General features: G+C 38.9%; 1 protein-coding gene across 11 annotated transcripts in view; it reads left to right on the top strand.

Moving 5' to 3' along the window:
- UBE2E2 (ubiquitin conjugating enzyme E2 E2) overlaps positions 1–25,350 on the top strand; it is a 369,862-nt gene that overhangs the window by 95,505 nt on the left and 249,007 nt on the right. The gene's annotated exons all lie outside the window — the stretch shown is intronic.

The raw sequence follows: 25,350 nt of genomic DNA, 5'->3' as shown, positions 1-25,350 counted from the left end.
AGGAAGAACACAGAGGTAAGGTGCCATTTCTCATCGTATCGTATGAAGGGTACACGTGATCAACATGACTTGTCACTGACGGTGTTCAGTTGGATCACGTGGCATAGGTCGTGTTTGACAGGTTTCTCCGCTGTAAAGTTACCCTCTCCTTCTACCTGTCCTGTAATCATTGGAAGGAAGTCACTGTGCAGCTCACATGGAAGGGGTGGGGAGTTATGCCCCACTCACGCATTTTGGTATGGTATGTTTTCATTTGCATTCAGTTCTATGTATTTGTCGTTATTTTCTTCGAGACTTCCTGTTTGGCACACGGATCAGGATCATTCTATACGTATGTTTGTTATCTAAATGTTTGGGGATTTTCCTGTTGTCTGTCTGTTGTTCATTTCTAGTTTAACTCCATTATAGTGAAAATATACTCTGATTTCAGTTCTTTTAAATATATTTGTTTTATGTAATCTGTTGTTGGGTGGAGTGTTCTGTGTATGTTAGTTGTATCCTGATGGTTGATTATTTGTTCTATTTTTCTGTACCCTTCCTGATTTTCTCTCTAGTACTGTCACTTGTTGACAGTGGGGTATTGAAGTTCCCAACTATAGTTGTGGCTTTGTCTTTTTCTCCTCTCAGTTTTTGCTTGATGTATTTTAAGATTTCCTGTTCGGTGCAGACACATTTAGGATTATGCTTCCTGACGGAGTGATCCTTTTATTGTTACGTAGTGTCTCTGCTTGTCTCTAGTAACTTTTGATTTGAAGTCCCCTTTACCTGATGTTAATATAAGTATCCTTGCTTTTGAAAAAAATTATTTGCATGGTATATCCTTTTCTATCATTTTACTTTCTAGCTACTCATGTATTGATTTAAAAAGTAAATCAAAGCCAAGTTTAGGTTTTAAATGTTCTCATGAAGTTCTTTTGAATTCTTTCAACTAAGGTCAGGGTACACATGTGGATAAATGGTACAAATCACTTTTTTTTTTTTTAAAGAGGGAATTTTTTTTTTTAACAGCAGCAGCTATTTATTTATTTATTTGTTTATTTTATTTGGCTGCATCAGGTCTTAGTTGTGGCACGCAGGATCTTAGTTGTGGCACGTGGGATCTTTCGTTGCGGTGCACGGGCTTTGTAGTTTGCGGCGCATGTTCTCCTCTCTAGCTGAGGCACGCAGGCTCAGTAGTTGTGGCATGTGGGCTTAGTTGCCCCATGGCATGTGGGATCTTAGTTCCCCGACCAGGGATCGAACCCGCCTCCTCTGCATTAGAAGGTGGATTCTTAACCACTGGACCACCAGGGAAGTCCCACAAATCACTTTTAAAAACTAGAAAATGGAATATTGGTGCAAAGCAGAGTAGAGAGAGCCTTATTCATTGAGTCAGTCTTTTGGTCATTAAACAGATATCTGTTAATACCTCATGTGTGCCAGGAACTGTTTAGGTGCTGGAGACATAGCAGTGAACAAAACAGAAGGAAAACAAAACATGAGTAGCCTGGAGTTTATATTCTAGTGGAGGAAGAAGAAAGTGAGCAAATAAATTACATTATATGTCAGAAGGTAACAAATGCTTTGGAGCAAAGTCAAACTGGGAAGGGGGTACCCCTAGTGGATGGTGGCGGGGTGTGGTTCTGTTCCCATAGGGTGATCGGAGAAGACCTCTGATAAGTTGACATTTGAGCAAGGACCCTAAGATGATGAGGGAACAAGCTGTGTTAATTTAATTTCTCTGGGAGAGAAGGTACCTCGGGCAGAAAAGGGCATGCTGGCACATTAGAGGGGCCCATGGGAGGCCCGGTGTGACTGGAGCAGAGTGAGCCCCGGGGGGGAGGGCGGGTCAGAGAGGAAGCAGGGAGGTCAAGTTGAACCCTGAAGGCATCCTAAGGACGTTAGCTGTGCAAGACGGAAGTCACTGGAGAGTTTTGAACAGGGTGGTGGCATGATTTAGCTTTCATTTCAAAAGGAGCATTTGATAAGTTGTGTATACTTACCTGATCTGTTTGATAAAAGACAGTAGGGAGGTGGGCGTTAAATGCTTTTGATTTAAAAAATTGTTTTTTAAAAAGAGGAAGGCAGGCTAGATAATTTCAGAGTTTTTTCACTTCCCAGACCCCTTCTTTGCCTTTCATGGATCTAAAGTAATCGATTTTTAATTTAAAAAGTATGAGGGGTGCTGTGGAATAATTCTAAATGTGACCCCAGTAGTAGCTTTAGGAAAAAACCTCTCATTCCTGTTGAGCGGTTTGACAGGACATTTTCGAGGTCTGAAGGAATTCGCCAGAGGCACAGATGGTATCACGTCAAGAATAGCAAAGCCTGGAACCTTGGCCACAACTGTAATCTATCTTGGTTTATTTTCAGTGGACTGTCAGGCACTTCATACCCACTACAGCAGCCAAGAGCTTACAACAAAATACCCGCAGCAAGAACAGACACAGTAATTGCGGACGGTGAAGCAAGAAGAAACATAAGCCACTGATAACAGAGACTAACATTACACAGTTTTCAGGTTGCCAGGGCCTTGTCACATTTCTTTTTCTGATAGGTCATTTCGCTTAAAAAATTTCAGTGAAGGTGAGGACAAGAAAAGACAAACAGGAGAAAATCGTGTCTTATGGATAAAGAAGGAAATCACGGTCACAGTGCTTAAAGGATACAGGAAATGCACAAAGGTCTTTTTTTACAGGTACCATAAAAAGTAGATTTTGCAGAGGTTGAAAGCATAGGGTTTATCTGAGATATGATCAAAATCCAATCCAGCTCACCTTTTGAAAAGAATTAAAGGATAAGTACAAAGAAAGAAATAGTACCTTGGGCCTTATGTGGAGATGACCTCACAGCCTCTGTTACAATTTCTAACCTGTACCCAGGGTAATCTATAACTACAGTCTCCTTAAACCATCATGAATACTATGTCTGAATACCTCCAGAATTAAAAATCCTTCTAGGAGCATCTGCATATGTGTGTCTTAAACTTTGCTTCAGTTTGAACCCTGCCTCTACTCCTAAACCAAAAAGTCTTTGTAGGAGCTTACCTGGTAGTGCAGTGGTTAAGAATCCGCCTGCCAGTGCAGGGGACGTGGGTTTGAGCCCTGGTCCGGGAAGATCCCACGTGCCATGGAGCAACTAAGCCCGTGAGCCACAACTACTGAAGCCCGCGCACCTAGAGCCTGTGCTCCGCAACAAGAGAAGCCACCGCAATGAGAAGCCCGCGCACCGCAACAAAGAGTAGCCCCAGCTCGCCCCAACTAGAGGAAGCCCGCGTGCAGCAACGAAGACCCAACACAGCCAAAAATAAATAAGTAAACTAATTTTGAAAAAAAAAGTCTTTGTAGGTAGTAGTCTCAAATATTACCTTCTCATAATCCTCCATAGATGCTTTTCATATAGCAAGGACTCTACAAATGCTTTCTGATTCAACAACTTAGGTAAGTTGTAACTGATCAGAAGGTCAGGCAGCAGGACCATTAATAATAGGAATTATAATTATATTTTCTGATCCAAATAATGGGGTCTGACAGCATGTCAGAATCTATGAAAACTTAGTGACCAGAAAATTCAAGGTATACCTCTTTGTATCTACAGAGGAGAATACTTTTGTCTCAGATTTGAAATCCTATTTCCTAATTTAGTGTATAAAATACTTGACCAAAATACACTGATTAGCCAGAAGTAATGTCTGTATCAAAACTACATTTGACAATGGCTCTTAATATGTGAAAACTCACTTACATATGCCTGACTCATATTAAAAATTTATGATACATTTAAATAAATCTATGAAAATAAATGCAGTAGCTGAATAGATCTGGTCTGTTAATACCAGTTAGACAAAAAATTTTTTTATTCTTTATCTACAAAATAAACTCATGCTTTTAAAGAATCAGTCTATGTGTAATCATTTTTATTTCTTTATGGCTACTCTACAGTTAATATTAAAGACAATGTCAAGCAGTAACAGAGAGGAAGTAGCCCAGACATTCAGCCTTGACCCAGAGAAGTAAGTGTGTTAGTAATTCTGTGTGATTTCAGTGACCTAGCTTTGCACCAAACAAGTTGAAAAAAATTTCAGTTTATTTTCAAAAGTCATATTGCAACACACAAACTGACTTCCCAATTTCTCCAGTTCTGACAGTCATACTAATAAAAATAAGTAATGATAACGATGCTATGGATAGACCTACCACTTTGTTGGGCCAGGTTAAACGCTGTTTAACAACGCTGTTGTTGGGCCAAGTAACGCTGTTACTTGGAATACCTGCCCTTTTGTCAGAACACTTCCTCTTCCTGCATGCAGGTATTAGCGTGCTCGAGCGCCATCCTCTTCAGGAGGCCCCTTTGACAACATAAGCCCATGCTGATGATTTCTCTGAATTACAACGGTCAATTTGTCTCTCCCACACCATCTAGCATTTCATGATGCAGGACTCGTGAAGTTCTCTGGCTGTTTTTCTGAATGTACCGTAATTCTATTTGCCCCTAAAAATAAGCTCCTGTGGGTCAGTGCCATCTTCTCTTTCCCATGCCTTCATTCATATAGCCTAGTTCTGGAAATACATACACTTAAACAGACCCCTCCATTTTGCTTTTGATGTTAATTAGGATTCTTGTTACTTTAATTTACACAAAAATTACCAAATGATTATCCTCCTTGTTCTTGACCTCAACTGCTTTATCGGTAGGTTCCCCGCAAAAAGGCCTAGTTCACAGACACAAAGTTGAGGCTGACCTTGAAGAAAGAACAGACTATCTTTAAGTGCTAATAATGCGCAGGAATAAGATTCCCGACCCAGTTCAGCCAGGTTTTCTGAGTATAATTGTAACAAACTTATGTGACTTTTTAGGTAGTGAGCTCTCCTGTTAGCTCCAGTATCACCATTATTTTGAAGGTCATGCTGACCAGAGTAACACTTCTCTGAGTTCAGCCAGAGCTCCCAAGATACTTTAAGAAATCATCCTTTTACAACCAGGAAAGGTCTGGAGGGAGGGGGTCATTTAATCCATTTTACAAATGTGGGATCTAAAGTACAGAACGGTGAAGTGGCACATAATAGACTCTCAGTACATGTTCACCAAAGTGAAAGTGCTCGGTAAATTGATGAAAAGAGTGAAGATTAAAGGTGCATCATCCTGAACCTTAGTTTAAAAGCACCCTCGTTTAAGGAAGGCTCAAATCAAACTACGAGGCGTACACCTCCACAGCAAATCAAGGAAAGACGTGCTCTCTTGCAAACTTTGGCACAAAAGATCATCTTTTCCTTTTAAAATTGTTTGGCTCACCATTCAGGCCATCTCTTCCACCACAAAACTGAAATAAATGTTTTGTGACTTCAGTAAATGAAAATATTGATACATACTAAAACCTCATTAATATAAAACCTAAACTTTTGGGGAAAGTTGGTTTGAATTATCTGCTGTTTATTAAAGAATTTAATCTCTGGAGAGGCAGAAGTTTGTCTTGTTTTTCTTAAAGTCACAATTTTAGCTTGTGATCCTTCATCCAAGTTCTGTGAGTAATTAATGAAACAACTGTGGCAGCATCCTTTAAAGGACTCTTCTCATGTGTTAGAAAGTTACTGACAAGAAACACTTAGAAACTGAATGGATCACTTGGCAGCAGTGTTGCTGTTGACCTAAAGGTGGGAATCATTTAAGCATAGTCTCAACTATTCAGAGCCAGCAGCTTCAATTTGTAGGTTGTCCATTCCCTTGGTTTTCTTCTTCCTTGCTGATAGCTTGTGCTAGAAAATAATTTATTCTGTCTCAACAAACTACAGATAAGATGTAATAAAATTCAAATTGGCTGATTTTGCTTTAGGTAAGGAGCACTTTCAAAAAGTATTGTGGATTTCATTAAATAAAACAGAAGGCAAGACTTTTTCTTGTTCAGTTGTTTATAATGCTATCCCTAATATTATGGGTAAGTACTGGCTAAGTAGTAACCAAAATCAAGCCACACTTCTACAACCATGAAAACTATGATTGTGGCATCTTAGCTGGGTTGTAGTTTGTAGATTGAAGAAATGTATTCATTGACCTAATTTATTTCTTTTTAGTTCTTTGAGATGTTTGTACTGGTTTCCTGTAAGCAGCTCTTAATTAGCAAAGATTTTTAAGTCCCTGTTCCTATCAAGACAGGCAGAAACCAGTCTTGGCAGATAAACTGACTCTAATCTTGGGAACAATTAAGAAAAAAAAAAACGTTAAAAGGTCAGATCTATACACTTTGATATATAATGGCAGTATATGCTGATGGAGCAGAGTTTGTGGGTTAAATCACATACCAGTTAAATTCAGTTTGTTTTGAGGGTACAGCTATCACCCCAAATACAGATCAGTAAATATATCTCAGGAATCAAAAGTATGGGGCTTCCCTAGTGGCGCAGTGGTTAAGAATCCACCTGCCAATGCAGGGGACACGGGTTCGAGCCCTGGTCCGGGATGATCCCACATGCCACGGAGCAGCTAAGCCCATGCGCCACAATACTGAGCCTGCGCTCTAGAGTCCACATGCCACAACTACTGAGCCCTCATGCCTGGAGCCCGTGCTCCGCAACAAGAGAAGCCACCGCGATGAGAAGCCCGTGCACCGCAACGAAGAGTAGCCCCCGCTCTCAGCAACTAGAGAAAGCCCGCGCGCAGCAATGAAGACCCAACGCAGCCAAAGATAAATAAATTTTTTTAAAAAACTAAAAAAAAAGTATGAGAGAATGGACTGCTGAATGGAAAAGATGTTAGACGTTTAAAAAATGATTCAGCTTTCTGAAATAGTGTTAGTATTTGCCCTGAAGTTGATCAAAACAGAACTTAACCCTGCATAGGAAAGTGAGGTTTGGCTCTGCTCAAGATCATATCTGATTTCTTAAGCAGTTTCATCAGTGTCAGCTGTGAGATACACTTAACATTAAGTGACAAGGCAGGATTACAGTGCAAGCCCTGGAGTCCAGCCAATTTATCATCCTTGAAGCTATGTGGAATGCTGTGTAACACGATTGAAAATAGATGACAGAAGGCTGTCCAAACAGCTGCTGCATGGTGATCTAAAATGGGGGATCGCAGACCAGGCTGACAGAAGAAATGCTTTAAGGGCACACTGAATCACAGCATGAAATGCTAAAACACAGCTCAGGGCAGCCAGGAAAGAATTGTTTCCGTGAATGCCATAATCAGAAATGAAGTGATTTCTTTATAGCAAAGCCACTGAAAAGAACATGGTCCTAAAGCAGTTGCTTGCAAACAGGGACAGAACGTACAAATAATAGTTGCAATTCAAATCAAAGGACAAGTTAATACAGACATCATGAAAAGAATTAATTAGATCCTTTCTTTAAAGCAGTTCACCAACCATTAGAAATATCTTTCATTATCAAGGCATCAACAACCTTAACCACTTACCTAAGACAGAATTTTAAATTATGTTAGTTTGGTTTAAAAAATAATAAATGTCCAAAGGGCTAATTTTCCAGTGTAGAAATGTTCCTCCCTCCTCTAGTGTAAGACATCATTTTGAACATGTTCAGTGCTTAGATAAATTGTGGACTTAATTTATTTATAGTTTTCTATGACATGAAACTGAAATCTTTTTTTTAATGAGAAATAATGCATTTCACTGATGGGGATATAGACTGTTTGCCTGTTCACGTGCCTTTGAGTAAACCTTATCGGCATAATAATTAGAATAATTTAGTTGAAAAGTTCTATAGCATCATCATACTTAAAGAAATGACGTAAAACTGAGCCAAATAAGGATCCAGAGGAAAGCGTATTTTCAGATGTAGCCAGGCTTCTAACTTAAAGCAAGTTACATCCCCAAATTTCTTCAAAATGAGTAACAGAAACTCAGAATGCACTTTTCCGAAGAAGAATAACGTTAGGTTCACAGACTGGCCCACAGATGCCGATTTAACACATAAAGTACCTAAAATACACATTTGCATTTAAAAATGAAGATAACCACTGCGAATACATGCCAGTAATTAAACAAAACGAAAAAGAAGTTGAAGAAATAAGTGGATAAAATAGTCAAATATAAAATGATCCCTTTGCAGCAAAGCTGTTGAAAAGAAAGTGATTCTAAAACAGTAGCTTGCAAAAAGGGACAGAGTGTACAAATAATGGCTGCGACTAAAATCAAAGGATAATGTGACATAAACAGCAAGAAAAAGATTAGTTCTAATTAGAGCACATACGGAGTTAGTTGAAAACTTTGGAGTCTCTTTTGAAATCTGTATTGGAACAGGGCAGGTATTTTTGAAGTTGTGATTAAGGGAAAATTAGAAGCTTACTTCTTCCTCTGCTCAATTCTTAAAAGCCAGTTGACGTCTTTCTCATTCTATATACTTGTTGGTGATTTCATCTGCTTCCCCTTATTTCATGACCATCTGTTTGCTGGACTTCCAAATCTATACTCCTAATTTAGCGCTTTTTTCTTAAGTTTGCTACTGTATGTTCAACTGCCTACTGGACATTTCCACATGGATGTTCCACAGATACCTTAAATTCACTATGTCCAAACCCAAAAATGTTACTCTACTTAAAACTCTTCAACTGCTCTTTTTTGCCTTCAGATAAAGTATAAACTCTTTCAGTTGAATTACAACACCCTTTATAATTTACACCTGTTTATCCCAGTCACCTTTTACCTCCTGGCAGGATGAAGGGCTGACCTAGTAATTCAGTGAAAAAACACATGCCATTCTTTCTCCTGTCTGGTCCTTTGCACATGCTTTTAAATGTATAAAGAAACTGTAGAAAAACTACACAATAAACTTATAACAGTTATTTGTTTTGAGGGGTATAATTTCCTTGTACTCATAAACCTAAATGCTGCTCAGAGCATGGATTTTAATTATCTACGTACAGCGAAGCCCAGGTTGACCTGAGACACGCTGACTGCCAGATACTTCTCCAACAAAGATGAGTTCATTTGGGATTAGCAGAGAGTTGCAGTTCACAGTCTGCAACCATAGTGAGCCACGAGCCACGTGCAAAAGTCCCTGGCAAGGAAAGGAAAATACTTTTATAGAGAGGAAAAGGAAGTTGGGAGGGCTGTAATAAACAAAGGGTCTGTGGCTTTTCATTGGCTGAGTCCTTCTCCTTCCTCTTGGGCTTTGCTGTACTTGCAGGGTGTGAGAGCTCCCCCTTCTTGTCTCCTAACTCTAGTTAAGTGGGCTTTCTGTTTGTTTATTTTTTAATTTATTTTTAAATTAATTAATTAATTTCTGCATTGGTTCTTCGTTGCTGCGTGCGGGCTTTCTTTAGTTGCGGTGAGCAGGGGCTACTCTTTGTTGAGATGCGTGGGCTTCTCATTGCACTGGCTTCTCTTGTTGTGGAGCATGGGCTCTGGCTCGCGGGTTCAGTAGTTGTGGCGCACGGGCTTAGATGCTCCACGGCATGTGGGATCTTCCCAGGTCAGGGCTCGAACCCATGTGCCCTGCATTGACAGGTGGGTTCTTAACCACTGCACCACCAGGGAAGTCCTGTTTGTTTATTTTTTATACCCGCAAGCAATGCTGTGATTTAAAAAAAATATATTTTTTTAGGTGCTTAATTTGGTTAGGAGTAGTAAAAGTAAAATAATGATTATGTGTAGTGAATACTGTTTCTTCCAAAATAAAAATTTGGGTTCATTTAAAAATATGAGTATAAACTGTCCTCAAAATGCCATTGATATGCTCACAGTAAAATCAGTTGTTTAGTTTTTTTTAAGTATCAGTACTTATAAAGAGTAATGTAATTTAAAGTATTTTATTTTGTTACATTTTGTAAACTACAGATAATAAAATTGTTAATCCTAGTGTATTATCAATGATAGGTAAAGTTAAAAATCTCTCAAGTTACAGCAACTGTTTTAAAAAATGGTTTATGGAGGGCTTCCCTGGTGGCGCAGTGGTTGAGAGTCCGCCTGCCGATGCAAGGGACGCGGGTTCATGCCCCGGTCCGGGAAGATCCCACATGCCGCGGAGCGGCTGGGCTCGTGAGCCATGGCCGCTGAGCCTGCGCGTCCAGAGCCTGTGCTTCGCAACAGGAGAGGCCACAACAGTGAGAGGCCCGCGTACCGCAAAAAATAAATCAATGAAAAATAAAAAATGGGTTATGGGGCTTCCCTGGTGACACAGTGGTTAAGAATCCTGCCAATGCAGGGGACATGGGTTCGAGCCCTGGTCTGGGAAGATCCCACATGCCGCAGAGCAGCTAAGCCCGTGCGCCAGAGCTACTGAGCCTGTGCCCTAGAGCCTGTGAGCCACAACTGCTGAGCCCATGTGCCACAACTACTGAAGCCCACGCGCCTAGAGCCCATGCTCCACAACAAGAGAAGCCACTGCAATGAGAAGCCTGCGCACCGCAACGAAGAGTAGCCCCCGCTCGCTGCAACTAGAGAAAGCCCGCACACAGCAACAAAGACCCAACGCAGCCATAAATAAATAAATAAATAAATTTGCTAAAAGAAAAAAAATGTGTTATGTTACCTCCTACACTGTAGGTGGGAATGTAAATTGATGCAGTCACTGTGGAAAACAGTGTGGAGATTCCTCAGAAAACTAAAAATGTGATCCAGCAATCCCACTCCTAGGCATATATCCAGACAAAATTATAATTCAAAAAGAATACATGCACCCCTATGTTCATAGCAGCGCTCTTCACATTACCCAAGACATGGGAACAACTTAAATGTCCATCAACAGAGGAACGGATAAAGGAGATGTGGTACATGTATACAATGTAATATTACTCAGCCATAAAAAAGAATGAAATAATGCCACTTGCAGCAACATGGATGGACCTAGAGATTATCATACTAAGTGAAGTAAGCCAGACAGAGAAAGACAAATACCATATGATATCTATGTGGAATCTAAAATACGACACAAATGAACGTAGCAGAAACGGACTCACAGACATAAAGAACAGACTTGTGGTTGCCAAGGGGGAGGGGGTGGGGAGGGATGGAGTGGGAGTTTGGGGTGAGCAGATGCAAACTATTATATATATAGAATGGATACACAAGAAGGTCCTACTGTATAGCACAGGGAACTGTATTTTCAGTATACTGTGATAAAAGCATAATGGAAAAGAATATGAACAAGAATGTATATATATGTGTAACTGAATCACTTTGCTGTACAGCAGAAATTAACACAACCTTGTAAATCAACTATACTTAAGTAAAATAATTTTTTTTAATGGGTTACATTAGAGTAAATTATCCCCAGGATGGGAAAGGAGTAAGTAGGAGAAGGACTGTGGAGACCTGCCAGCATAACCGTATGAGTCCCTTGTGGTCAGTAGCTGCCCACCTTCACCTTCTCAGTCTGCATCTTCACTCTCCAGGTCACAGTGGCCTTGAAACACTGGGAAACTGGCATCCAAAAAAAAGTGTTACCATAACCAGCAAAGTACCAAAGAAAGCTCCTTTATTTTCATCTAAAAGTAAATCACGTACCTGAAACGGTACGTGAAACGGGACTTTCTGAATCATGCTCCCAAAGAGAATAAATTGACTGTGAACTGAATTCTCATTGGTAGCAGAAAGTATCAGCAGGCACTTCTAAGTGATACTTGTAAGATGTTGTCTTTTACAAGTAATCTGTCCCTTTCCCTTCCTGATACTCTGTAATTCAGAAGGGCAAGAGATGCTCTAGGTACCAGCATTTCAGCCAGCAGGATGCTGGCAGGAAGGTCCTGAGGAGCAGTGCAGAGCTTTGCAAGAATGACTAACACACGCACACAGACACAGACACACACACACACAGACACACACACACACACACACACACACACACACACACACAGTCACCTTAGAGATTTTTTTTAAAACAAACCTGATCCTATACTTGAAAAAATAACCCCTAACCTACCTTCTTCTGAGACATTTGCGTAAACTAACGGTTTATGATCATTTGCCATCTTCTGCTCATGGACAGTGAAGTTTATAGATAATATATTGAGATATTGGATAGCTTTTCTCATTTTGCTAATGGGATATCTTTCTACACATTTCTTTACACACCTAGAAAGAGACCATATCTGATCATCTGATCTGAATCCAGTGTTAGTCTAACGCTGTAATCTTACCGTGAACCTATAAAAGTACACTGCTAATACAGTCTTCAGATTGTTTGAAATGTGGGAAAATAAAAACAAAAGAGATCAACAGGGAGCTTATCTCAAGTTCTTCTAGAAAAGAAGCATTAAATAAAATGCCCTTTCCAGTGAAGAGAGCAGGAAGCCTCAAGGCTCCATTCACAGACCCCACCCAAAATCAGAATCCTGTGGATTCTCGCAATGGGTCACAAAACAAGATGATTGAAAATGAAAATACAGTTGAGCTCAAGCAGCTCCCAACTTCTACACTAGTTCTATTTAAAAATTTGATTTATCCACCTTAGTACTTAGACCCTGGAATTCACTTACCCAATTTAATTATTTTGCATACTGTTCTTAAGAGCCCATGACTGTTCATTAAAAAAAAAAAAAATGTAAGCCACAATGTACCTGAAATACAGAACATCATTAGCCAATCCAATTCTGAATCAAAAGAAAGCATACTCAAAGGTGTAATAAAAGAACGATATCTACACTGTTTACATGGACTGAGAAACCCCTCAGACCAAAGTCATTGACAGCAGGCATGTAAGCACTTGAACAGAATTGCGCACATGGGGCCTGGAGGGTGAAGGTCAGGGAGGCCAGTGCTCAGGAAGATGTTTGCCTGACTGAGAAGCCTGTGCCTTAAGTATGAGGAGAAGGCATAGGGGCGGGAGCCGTGTTTCTGAGGCGAGGCGAAGGGACTGTCCTCATAGACCGTCATTATCGTGGGTCCTGTTACCACAGACCCAGTTCTGTATCTCCTTCCTAGATTCAGGGGAAGCATGGCAGGGTGTACACTGTGGCACAGGTGGTGGCTGGCGAACAGGCAAGAAGAGGGCAATTCAAAAGCAGTGTTAAATGCTGAAGGGGATTCCTGTGGCCCTTCCCGTGTCCATTTGCCTGTAGTGACTGCGGTGACTTGAGCCATCGGAGACCCTGTTTACAAAAATTTTAACAAAAGGATGTCTTGGTGGGTTTTTCATAGAATAAAGAGAGAAGTTTAGCAATTTTATGGAGTTTTTTTATTCGTGGTACTCAAATTCTCTTAATAGTTCTCCCCTTGCAATCAAGGTAAAGTAATAGCATTAGCTCTGCCGTGGTTTTTTTTTTTTTTTAACATCTTTATTGGAGGATAATTGCTCTACAATGGTGTGTTAGTTTCTGCTTTATAACAAAGTGAATCAGTTATAAATATACATATATCTCTTCCCTCTTGCGTCTCCCTCCCACCCTCCCTATCCCACCCTGCTATGTGGCCACAAAGCACCGAGCTGATCTCCCTGTGCTGTGTGGCTGCTTCCCCCTAGCTATCTGTTTTACTTTTGGTAGTGTATATATGTCCATGCCACTCTCTCACTTTGTCCCAGCTTACCCTTCCCCCTCCCCGTGTCCTCAAGTACGTTCTCTACGTCTGCATCTTTATTCCCGTCTTGCCCCTAGGTTCTTCATGACCATTTTTTTTTTTTTAGATTCCATATATATATGTGTTAGCATACGGTATTTGTTTTTCTCTTTCTGACTTACTTCACTCTGTATGACAGACTCTAGGTCCATCCACCCCACTACAAGTAACTCAATTTCATTTCTTTTTATGGCTGAGTAATATTCCATTGTATATATGTGCCACATCTTCTTTATCCATTCATCTGTCGATGGACACTTAGGTTGCTTCCATGTCCTGGCTATTGTAAATAGAGCTGCAATGCACATTGTGGTACATGACTCTTTTTGAATTATGGTTTTCTCAGGGTATATGCCTGAGATACTGGGATTGCTGGGTCGTATGGTAGTTCTATTTTTAGTTTCTTAAGGAACCTCCATGCTGTTCTCCATAGTGGGTGTATCAATTCACATTCCCACCAACAGTGCAAGAGGGTTCCCTTTTCTCCACACCCTCTCCAGCATTTATTGTTTGTAGATTTTTTGATGATGGCCATTCTGAACGGTGTGAGATGATATCTCATTGTAGTTTTGATTTGCATTTCTCTAATGATTAATGATGTTGAGCATTCTTTCATGTGTTTGTTGGCAATCTGTATATCTTCTTTGGAGAAATGTCTATTTAGGTCTTCTGCCCATTTTTGGATTGGGTTGTTTGTTTTTTTGATATTGAGCTGCCTGAGCTGCTTGTAAATTTTGGAGATTAATCCTTTGTCAGTTGCTTCATTTGCAAATATTTTCTCCCATTCTGAGGGTGCTTTTCATCTTGTTTATGGTTTCCTTGGCTGTGCAAAAGCTTCTAAGTTTCATTAAGTCCCATTTGTTTATTTTTGTTTTTATTTCCATTCCTCTAGGAGGTGGGTCAAAAGGATCTTGCTGTGATTTATGTCATAGAGTGTTCTGCCTGTGTTTTCCTCTAAGAGTTTGATAGTGTCTGGCCTTACATTTAGGTCTTTAATCCATTTTGAGTTTATTTTTGTGTATGGTGTTAGGGAGTGTTCTAATTTCATTCTTTTACATGTAGCTGTCCAGTTTTCCCAGCACCACTTATTGAAGAGGCTTTTTTCCATTGTATATTCTTGCCTCCTTTATCAAAGATAAGGTGACCATATATGTGTGGGTTTATTTCTGGGCTTTCTATCCTGTTCCATTGATCTATATTTCTGTTTTTGTGCCAGTACCATACTGTCTTGATTACTGTAGCCTTGTAGTGTAGTTTAAAGTCAGGGAGCCTGATTCCTCCTGCTCCGTTTTTCTTTCTCAAGATTGTTTTCGCTATTCAGGGTCTTTTGTTTTTCCATAGAAATTGTGAAATTTTGTGTTCTAGTTCTGTGAAAAATGCCAGTGGTAGTTTGATAGGGATTGCATTGAATCTGTAGATTGCTTTGGGTAGTAGTCATTTTTACAATGTTGATTCTTCCAATCCAAGAACATGATATATCTCTCCATCTATTTGTATCATCTTTAATTTCTTTCATCAGTGTCTTATAATTTTCTGCACACAGGTCTTTTGTCTCCTTAGGTAGGTTTATTCCTAGATATTTTATTCTTTTTGTTGCAATCGTAAATGGGAGAGTTTTCTTAATTTCACTTTCAGATATTTCATCCTTAGTGTATAGGAATGCAAGAGATTTCTGTGCATTAATTTTGTATCCTGCTACTTTACCAAATTCCTTGATTAGCTCTAGTAGTTTTCTGGTAGCTTCTTTAGGATTCTCTATGTATAGTATCATGTCATCTGCAAACACTGACAGCTTTACTTCTTCTTTTCCGATTTGGATTCCTTTTATTTCTTTTTCTTCTCTTATTGCTGTGGCTAAAACTTCCAAAACTATGTTGAATAATAGTGGTGAGAGTGGGCAACCTTGTCTTTTTCCTGATCTTAGTTGAAATGCTTTCAGTTTTTCACCATTGAGGACGATGTTGGCTGTGGGTTTGTCATATATGGCCTTTTATTATGTTGAGGTAAGTTCCGTCTATACCTACTTTCTGGAGGGTTTTTATCATAAATGGGTGTTGAATTTTGTCGAAAGCTTTCTCTGCATCTATTGAGATGATCATATGGTTTTTTCTCCTTCAGTTTGTTAATATGGTGTATCGCGTTGATTGATTTGCGTATGTTGAAGAATCCTTGCATTCCTGGGATAAACCCCACTTGATCATGGTGTATGATCCTTTTAATGTGTTGTTGGATTCTGTTTGCTGGTATTTTGTTGAGGATATTTGCATCTATGTTCATCAGTGATATTGGCCTGTAGTTTTCTTTCCTTGTGACATGTTTGTCTACTTTTGGTATCAGGGTGATGGTGGCCTCATAGAATGAGTTGGGGAGTGTTCCTCCCTCTGCTATATTTTGGAAGAGTTTGAGGAGGATAGGTGTTAGCTCTTCTCTAAATGTTTGATAGAATTCACCTCTGAAGCCATCTGGTCTTGGGCTTTTATTTGTTGGAAGATGTTTAATCACATTTTCAGTTTCAGTGCTTGTGATTGGTCAGTTCGTATTTTCTACTTCTTCTGGTTCAGTCTCGGAAGGTTGTGCATTTCGAAGAATGTGTCCATTTCTTCCAGGTTGTCCATTTTTGCTGGGAGTTAATTTATTGTCAAGCGACACTACCTGGCGGGGATTCTTACTCATTCCCTCCCTCCGCAGGCCCCCCTATGCGCGGTTACTTTGCGTTTGTCTAACAGACGATATTCACTTTGGCCCCTGGTCTCTGCACGTTTTCCTTCTACTTGCACCTAACCTGCCTTTACCCCTCTCAGATTTTCAGCGGAAATCTCACCTCCTCAGAGAGGTGTATTTAGTTGTCTCCTGTCTCTCCCATTAGCTGAGTGAGTCAGGAGGGTAGGAACCATGTCCATTTTGTGTACCCCTCTATACCCAGGGTTTAGCACCATGCCTGAGATGTAGTTAGAACTCAGTCGGTACACAGTCTTGAAGAAACATAGGGGAATCTCTGTGTAATGTTTCTTCAGGTGTGAAGAGCTACTTCATAATTTACATTTAAAAATCTCCAGTGCTTAACGATTCTACAGACATTCAATTTCTTGATGAAACAGTATCAATATACTTTTTAGAAAAACTTTTAATTCTATATTGGAATATAGTTGATTAACAATATTGTGTTAGTTTCCGGTATACAGCAAAGGGATTTTGAAAGGGAGCCCTTCTCCTGAAGATATAAATACAAATACAGCAGCACTAATTTTAAGGAAACACTTCAGTATCTGACAAGTCTATAGACCACAGCAGAGTTTGCACAAATGTTAGCAAATCACTGCTTCTAAAAATGTAATAACGGGAGTCAGAGATTTGTCAAACAAGATTAGTATTAATGTTATTCTTCGCAAGTAAAATATAGGTCTGTCAAGACAAATAATATTTTAAGTTAAAATATCATCAAATATCCACCTTTGTTTTGTGCAGTTTCCACAACTTTAGCCGGTTGTGTCTATACTAATTTTCTTACTGAATTTTTTAATCAACACACTTCTAAAAATCTTAAGTAAATACATTTATTACACATGAATAAAAAAATTGAGAGCTGCCTGCAACATTTTGCTGCTGACAGCTGACATATTTTGAGAAACATGAGCTTGACTTGCTGGTCCCTGCAGAAGATAGGGTTTGGTTACATGGCATACATGCTATTAAGGTTGCCAAGGACAGAACACACCTCATATTCAGCTTAAGTTGTAGAGTATAATCAATACCACAGTAGAATTAGAATTATTCAGATGGGGGACACATAGCTTTGAAAGTTAAAGAAAAATAATTTTTTTACAAAATTCCTGTATACACTAATGAAAGTAAGATGTGTATAATTTTAAAGTAAACTGTGGTATTCTTTTATTCCTCATTTGTGGTTAGCTTTGAGTATATTCTGCTTACTGACTAAATTTCCTTTTTAGATAGGTATATAAACATCATATGCCTGAGCTCACTTTGTGTTCTTATTTTAAGAAACTTGTGCGGTTCCTGTTCTGCTTTTAAATACCTCTCAGCTGTAGCCATAAATCTCACATTATAGCAGATTAAGAAAATATCATGGGGGAATAACTAACTTTACGACACCAAAAATAGGTGTTGGGAGTTGGTAATGACTACTGTGTCCTCATTAGCATAAATGTAGTTATATATATGTAGTTGTTTCTAGGTACACATACAAGAGATAGGTAAAAGTTGTTGAAAACTTGAAATTTCAAATATCGCTATTAAGATGGAAAAAACATAATATTTATTAAGCTATTTATTAAGCTCTAATTATATACCAGGCACTATGCTAAACACTTTATCTGTTATTTCATTTAATTGTCTCAAAAACCAGAAGGGAGATAAGGAACTGAGATAAGGAACGGCCAGTAAGTTGGGCAGGTGAAATTGACATACACCTGTTGTATTCCAGAGCCCGAGTTCTGTACACTTTCAATTTCAGATTCTAAAAACCATCTTTCACCAAGTCCTCCCAGTATTCCGCATAATGGCAAGGATCTAATAGATAAATTGACTACTGACTGATCTAGTAGATGCAGATCTAATAGATAAACTGACCACTGCTGACTGATCTAGTAGATGTGGAAAACATCCTCCTGGTTTCTTTCACATCAAGGCTTTTGCACATCCTTCAAACTCTGGTCTCCTAAAGGTAGAAATAATATTGATCTCACTGTGAAAATAATCAGGCGACAGTTAGTACCATAAACTCTCACTAATGATTACCTAGAACTACACGATAGCGAGCAAAGTCACATAGTAACATACTTTGGATGCCGGCTGAAGCATACATCCACAGCTACTGGTGCTTCCAGTGTGCTTGCCAAGTGAAACGATGTTATCATTCCAGGCACATGGGCACCCAGGCCTAGCTGATGGAGTGCAGTGCAAATCACATCAAGGTCAGGGGTTTGATTTCCTTATAGGCTAGTTAGCTGCCCACCGTCAGAGACAGAGCATGGGCTCAGTGCCAGCCAGTTGCATGGTATGTTTGGGTGGATATAGTAATTAGAGAAAAGCATGACTAACATGCACATCTAGGAGAGATGCCTGAGACTGAAGCTAATAAGAATCCACGTAAAGTGTCTAAAATAGACTGGCTGCAGGAAAGTTTTTCAGAGCATCACAATCTGTCTTGTGATGTAAAGGACAAGTATCTCAATACATATTGTTAGGAAATTCCAATGGAAGAAATCTACAAATGTGGGTGTTATAACAGAGGACATGCACAATACATACATTCATTTAATTTATATAAGTTCTTTTTATATAAATACTTTATATTAAAATACTGTAAGTAAGTTACTTTTGGATTATATATTCCTTATTGTATCATGTTTTACTAAACATTATATATATTTTACTGAATATTGTTTTAAGAAACCCACTTATACTCTAACGTGTAGGCTGTTTATGGAATTTTTAAGAGTACTCTGACTATACATAATTTTTGCCTTATGCATTAACTTTAGAATCAACCTACAAGTAAGCGGTGACTCTAGAGCACAAAAGTAGAGAGATAGATGTTGTAATAACAACCAGAGTAAGAAGGGGCTTTTCGTGAACCTGGATATGTTATAATTTAAAAACATTTGCAGACTGTCTGAAACATATCCAAGAGCAAAGATGCCCTAATTATAGACATATGGTCACGGTTCTTTATACAAAAACATGCAGAGAAAAGGGAAAGGTAATTTATTAACCAATAATGGCTTGAGAGACATGTATCACTTTAAAATGCATCCACCAAAAATCCATTTGCAGTATAATTTGGCTTCCTAACTTTCAGAGTCTACGTAGCAGAAAGAAGGAGGCTTCCTCTCTACATTGAACCACTGCAGGTCACTCAGGCAGTAACTGTCATCTGACTTGTGTGTGTCCTTGTCCAAGACCTCGCCACCAGGTTATGAACCTGTTAAAAGACCAAGTGCTTTTCACCTCTGTATTCACTGTGGTGCCTCAGCTGAGAGTAGCGGGAACTCAGAAACATCAGATGAATTTTTCTGGTTCTTGGATCAGGTCGCTTTCTCATGGCAAATTAAAAAGTGATTTACTCGTCTGTAAATCAATCTCTTGTTGAGTTTGGTTAACACAAATTAATTTCCCAGAGTTTGATTCCCTTGGGTGAAGTGATAAAATTAGATTTCAGTGGAATGTACATAGAGCAGGAGGGTACAGGGAACAAAGTTTCTAATAAATTCCTGTAAATGAACGGTATGTTTCTCCAGTGCATATCAATGGGATTTCATGATAAGCTAACCCTCTTTCTGTGCCACATCCTCTGATGTTTTTTCCCATCTCATGATGTTCAAATAGGAATAAGGGTGTAGATTTCTTTTTATTTTTGCCCTTTATTTTTATAGAAAGACATAACTCTCCACTTCTTGAATGGTTTTAAAGGTATATAAATATATTAAAGGAAGAAAATATAATCTCTTTATAGAATCTAGAGGTTTAAACAATTAGAACGATAAACGGACAAACATAATAATTTTATTTAGTAATCCCTAAAGGCAAGAGGCAGCAAATTCCATCTTGAAAGTCCCAGCAAATCTGTGATCAGTATCCTGTGGGTGTAGTTAGCAGTCTGGTGTTTTGAGAAGGAAAATAATGGTTTTTAACTGGCTCATTTCTGAGTTACATCCTGAAAGGAGAGGAATGAACTTAGAGCCAATATTAACAGGTGGTAATTAAATTATGGGTTCTGCATGCTTAATGTCCTAGACTAAGGCAAGATGAGACAACTGAGGCCATTAACTTTAATAATTGGAATCGGTGTCTCTCTTAAGTAGTATTTTATAGCACATTAACAATGGCTGATTAGTATTAAATCAGAAAACAAACTGTTTTCTTACTAAAGCATGTTTTACTAATGCAGATTCATACCTATACATTTAAATGTGCAGTATAATTTATAGGAGGCAATGTCTTTTACAAAGGTAAAAAGAAAGATAAATGTAAAACGTTTGTCAAATTTTAAAGTCAGTATCTCTTGACGGCCCATGATTGGCTACCTTTAATTATAAAGAACTGGGAACAAGAAAAATGTAAACATTTAATTTTATTATTAAAGCTGAAAAATTCCCAGTTGAAATGTTTATTCTTTTATGAAGATTTTATGCCATCTACTTAACGTTTTAAATACTAGGTGGTTATTCCACATTAATTATATAGCAGTGCTGTAGGCATCACGTACAAATTACATCATAGTAATGACAGTCCTCTTTCCAAAGGGTTTTTTGTTTTGTTTTTAAGAACATTTGCATTTGTAATACTTTCAAACATAACTATTACCACATTGATTTTGAAATACTTAATGTCATTTGCTTATATTTTGGGTTTTTGTTAAACAATCCCAACCTCCCCTGAGAGGTCCATTTTGTTGTGACTCGAGTGAACATATAATTTATCTGCCAAACTTTTGGGGAGTGAAAGGGGATGCTGTTATTAAAAATAAATATGCCAGGACAACAGGTGTAAACCAGGATATATATCACCCAGTGCAGTAGTAGACTATTACAATATTATAGTAGAATAGTCTCTGAATTATTATACTCCCTATTCACCAAATGCATCTGTGGAGAAATGCTTTCAGGATCCCTGCTTGGGATAACTGGAATGCATGTTTCCCTGAGATCTGGGTCTCCCGCACCTCCAAGTCACTGGACGTGTTTTTGTTGTTGTTTTCACTTTGGTGCCTGGTGCCCAGCACACAAAGATGAAACGAGTGGAAGCTCAGGCCCCAGACTAGGATAGGAATGTGCTGGAATTATGCAAAGGGTGTGGGGGGGGGTCGGAAATGAAGGGAATAGTGGGCTGAACGCAGGGAAGCTGGGCTCTCCTTCCTGTTTAAACTCCAAGGGAGAGTCTCTTATGGGATTGCCAGAATTTGAGCCATTTCCGCCAATCTGGTGTTTTACTCAGTACCCGCTCAGAGAAAGACAACGGCCATTCATAAGATACTACCGATAAGGGATTAATATCCGACACATACAAACAGCTCACACAGCTCAATGTCAGAAAAACAAACAACCTGATTAACAAATAGGCAGAAGAACTTAATAGACATTTTTCCAAAGAAGAAATGCAGATGGCCAACAGGCCATGTGAAAAGATGCTCTACAATCCTTAATCACCAGGGAGATGCAAATCAAAGCCACAGGGAGATATCACCTCACAGCTGTCAGAATGACTTATCAAAAAGAACACAAATAAGTGTTGGTGAGATTGTGGAGAAAAAAGAACCCTTGTGCACTGTTGGTGGGAATGTAAATTGGTGCAGCCACTGTGGAGAACAGTAGTGAGGTTCCTCAAAAAACTAAAAATAGAACTACCTTATGACCCAGTAATTCCACTCCTGGGTATATATCCAAAACAAAACAAAAACAAAAACACTAATTCAGAAAGAGACATGCGCCCGCATTGTTCATAGCAGCACTATTTACAATAGGCAAGATATAGAAGCAACCTAAATGTCCATCAGTAGATGAATGGAAGAAGATGTGGTATATATGTACAATGGAATTATTACTCAGCCATAGAAAAGAATGAAATAATGCCATTTGCAGCAACATGGATGGACCTAGAGATTATCATACTAAGTGAAGTAAGTCAGAAAGACAATAAGTGTGATATCACTTATATGTGGGATCTAAAAAATACCACAAACTAGTGAATACAATAAAAAAGAAGCAGATTTACAGATAACAGAGAACAAACCAGTGATTACCAGCAGGGGGAGAGAGAAGTGGGAAGGGGTAATATAGCAGTGGGGAGTAAGAGGTACAAATTATTAGATATAAAATAAGCTACAAGGATATATACAACACAGGGAATATAACCAATATTTTATAATAACTGTAAATGGAGCATAACCTTTAAAAATTGTGAACACTATATTGTACACCAGTAACTTACATAATATTGTACATCAACTATACTTCAGTAAAAATAAATAAATTAAGTTAAAAGAAAAAAGACAGACCATTCGTAAGAGTGGTGAATGTTTAAGTTCACCAGGATTCTGGAAGGGGGGAAGGGACGGATCTGGGCTTTCAGCACCGCCCTCTTCAGTTCACCTGTTCTCTCCCATTCTGCTGCTGGAGACTGTGTTTTGAATCAGAAGGGGTCAACATTGATAGGATTGAAGGGACAAGGAAAGGGGGCAGGTCAGGCAAGAGGGGAAGGAGAGGGAATTGGGAGAACAGTAGGCCCCAGGCACAACAGGTTCTAGAATTTTAAAGTGGGGGAGAGAGAGGAAGTGCTTCGGCTGAGAAGCCTGTGTGCATGGCGAGCTGCAGGTAGGACAGTCACAGAGATGCCCCTCTGTCTGGACATATAACCTATAATTAATCTATACCTGTCTGAGTCATATGTATTTTAGACAGGTCTGTAATCTTCTCAGAAAAATAACAGCATGAGTAGACTTGCTCAGTTTTTCTCTTGTTCCAGTGATTTCACAGCAATACCTCTTTGCTCCCAGAAAAAAAGAAAGGTCTTGTAGCTCCACATTATCTTTAAATGTGCTTTTATTGTGTGCTTACCTGCACTACGGTCGTTCAGTGTACAGACCCCATGGTGCATGTACGATCTTTAAAATGGGGGAAACCATGTAAGGAAGTTAAATTAGGAAAAAAAGAAAAAAATCAAAACAGAGTACAAATAGCAAGGTTAAATTGAGTGCTGTTAACCCCCTGCCGGCACCAACTAATAGTGCAGAAGCAACAGTGGGAATCTGAAACAGAGGTTAGTGTTGGGAAATTTCAGCTCGTGACAGTTATAAATGAAATATATTGGCTAGTTTTTCTTCCTAGGGTATCCCTTTAAAGAAGAGTTCAAAGATGATACTCAGTGTATATCCAGTAGAAATAATAAAAACTAAAATAATATCTTAGTCTGAAGTACCCATTAGAATTCAGGTGAGTTTTCCCCTGCCTTTAAAAAAGTAAGATGTAACTTACATAGAGCAAAATGTGTAAACGTTAAGTTTTATTTATACATCATACAGCTCAGTGACTTTTAAGATAGGAATAAACCCATGTCATCAGTAATCAGATCAAAGTTCTGAACATTATCACCATGCCAGAAAGTTCTCTCATGCCTCTCAAAACCATGTCTGTTACTATTCAGAAGTTTGATTCTCTAGTTATTCTCAATTCGCCTCCAGTTCTATGTGAACGACCATATCAGTTTCACAGTCACAGGCTTGTTGCCTGTAGTTGCAACAAGCAATTGCCTTCTCTCCGCAGTGTGTTTCCAGAGCACTTCTCTTCTGCTGTTGGCCTTATTCTCTCATATCCAGTTAAATGGAAAACAGCTCTTATTTTATGGATAAGTAGGTAATTCAATATCAGTGACATAGTTGCCTTAGCAGAAAACTTGCTACTTTGAGAATATGGGTAATTGAGAAAATCTGAGAACAAATCAGCGACATTGAATGACAAATATAAAATATCCATAATACTGTATGTAGTAGGGTATAGGTATTTAACATGTTAAAACACCGTTCATTAAAAATATGTTCATAACTGGTTGTAGATTTCATCACATAGAAAAAGTGCTAGCCACACTCTAATTTAATAACTAGTACATCTTTTGAAAACTTAAAAATTTTATAAGCAGTAGCCACATTGATTCTTTTTCTCTGCTTTCCCTTCTCCTCTCTTCCCTTTTTATGAGAGAGTTGCACTCAGGAAGTGTTTGTTTGCCTGGGCCTCTTCCTCCTGGCATCTTCCACTGGAGGTGTTCTTTGGTTGTCTTCACCTCTTTTTCTTCCCATTTCCAGAACTCAGCAACATCTTTTCTCTCTATATTCAAATGAATCCAGTAGTTCCACCTCCACCACTGGTGGAGCTTAGGATTTCCTCATCCTACAACCCCGGTCCTTAAATATCAAAATGCCGTTCTCACAGCTCCTTGTTTTCTCACTATATCACAGAGCACACCTATCCATTCTTCCTTTCACACCCTCCCTATGAAAATATAGTACCCATTTATGTAGAGAGCTTTTAACTATCATGAATTTGGTTCTATCCTATTTCCTGGAATACTTTCTATAGAAAGGCTACATATAGAAAACCAGGGCATTCTGTTCCTAGATTCCCGGGTGGGGTTTACTTTGTTTTAAATTTAGTCAGTGCTTCTTTAATCATCTCAGTGAACACTATTGTCTATAGGCAATCCATTTCCACATTTTGTGTGCTGATGATTAGCTGCTGGGTAGTAGGGCCAGGTGCCCACTGCCCTCAGGGGGAGCACAGCCTCACTGGAGTGAGTGCCACAGGAAGGGCCTTGACAGCGATTCAGGACAGGGACAAACTTAGGACAAAGACAGGAAGGGAAATCTGGCAGGAAAGTAATATAGAACTGAGAAAAGACAAAAAGTTGTACAAAGAATGTAGACAGGTTAAGAGAAAAAATTAACGATGCAGGGTCATTAGGTTCACTGAAACAAAGCAAAAGCAAAGCAAAACAAACCCTGCTTTTTGAAAACTAAAAATAGAATTACCATATGATCCAGCAATCCCATTCCTGGGCATATATCCAGACAAAACTATAATTCAGAAAGATACATGCACCCCTATGTTCATAGCAGCACCATTCATAATAGGCAAGACATGGAAACAACCTAAGTGTCCATCAACAGAGGAACGGATAAAGAAGATGTGGTACATGTATACAATGGAATATTACCTAGCCATAAAAAAGAATGAAATAATGCCATTTGCAGCAACATGGATGGACCTAGAGATTATCATACTAAGTGAAGTAAGCCAGAAAGAGAAGACAAATACTATATGATATCACTTATATGTAGAATCTAAAATATGACACAA

Source organism: Orcinus orca, chromosome 5, assembly GCF_937001465.1.
Source record: "Orcinus orca chromosome 5, mOrcOrc1.1, whole genome shotgun sequence".
NCBI classification, from domain to species: domain Eukaryota; kingdom Metazoa; phylum Chordata; class Mammalia; order Artiodactyla; family Delphinidae; genus Orcinus; species Orcinus orca.
This window is presented reverse-complemented; position numbering and strand designations above follow the sequence as displayed.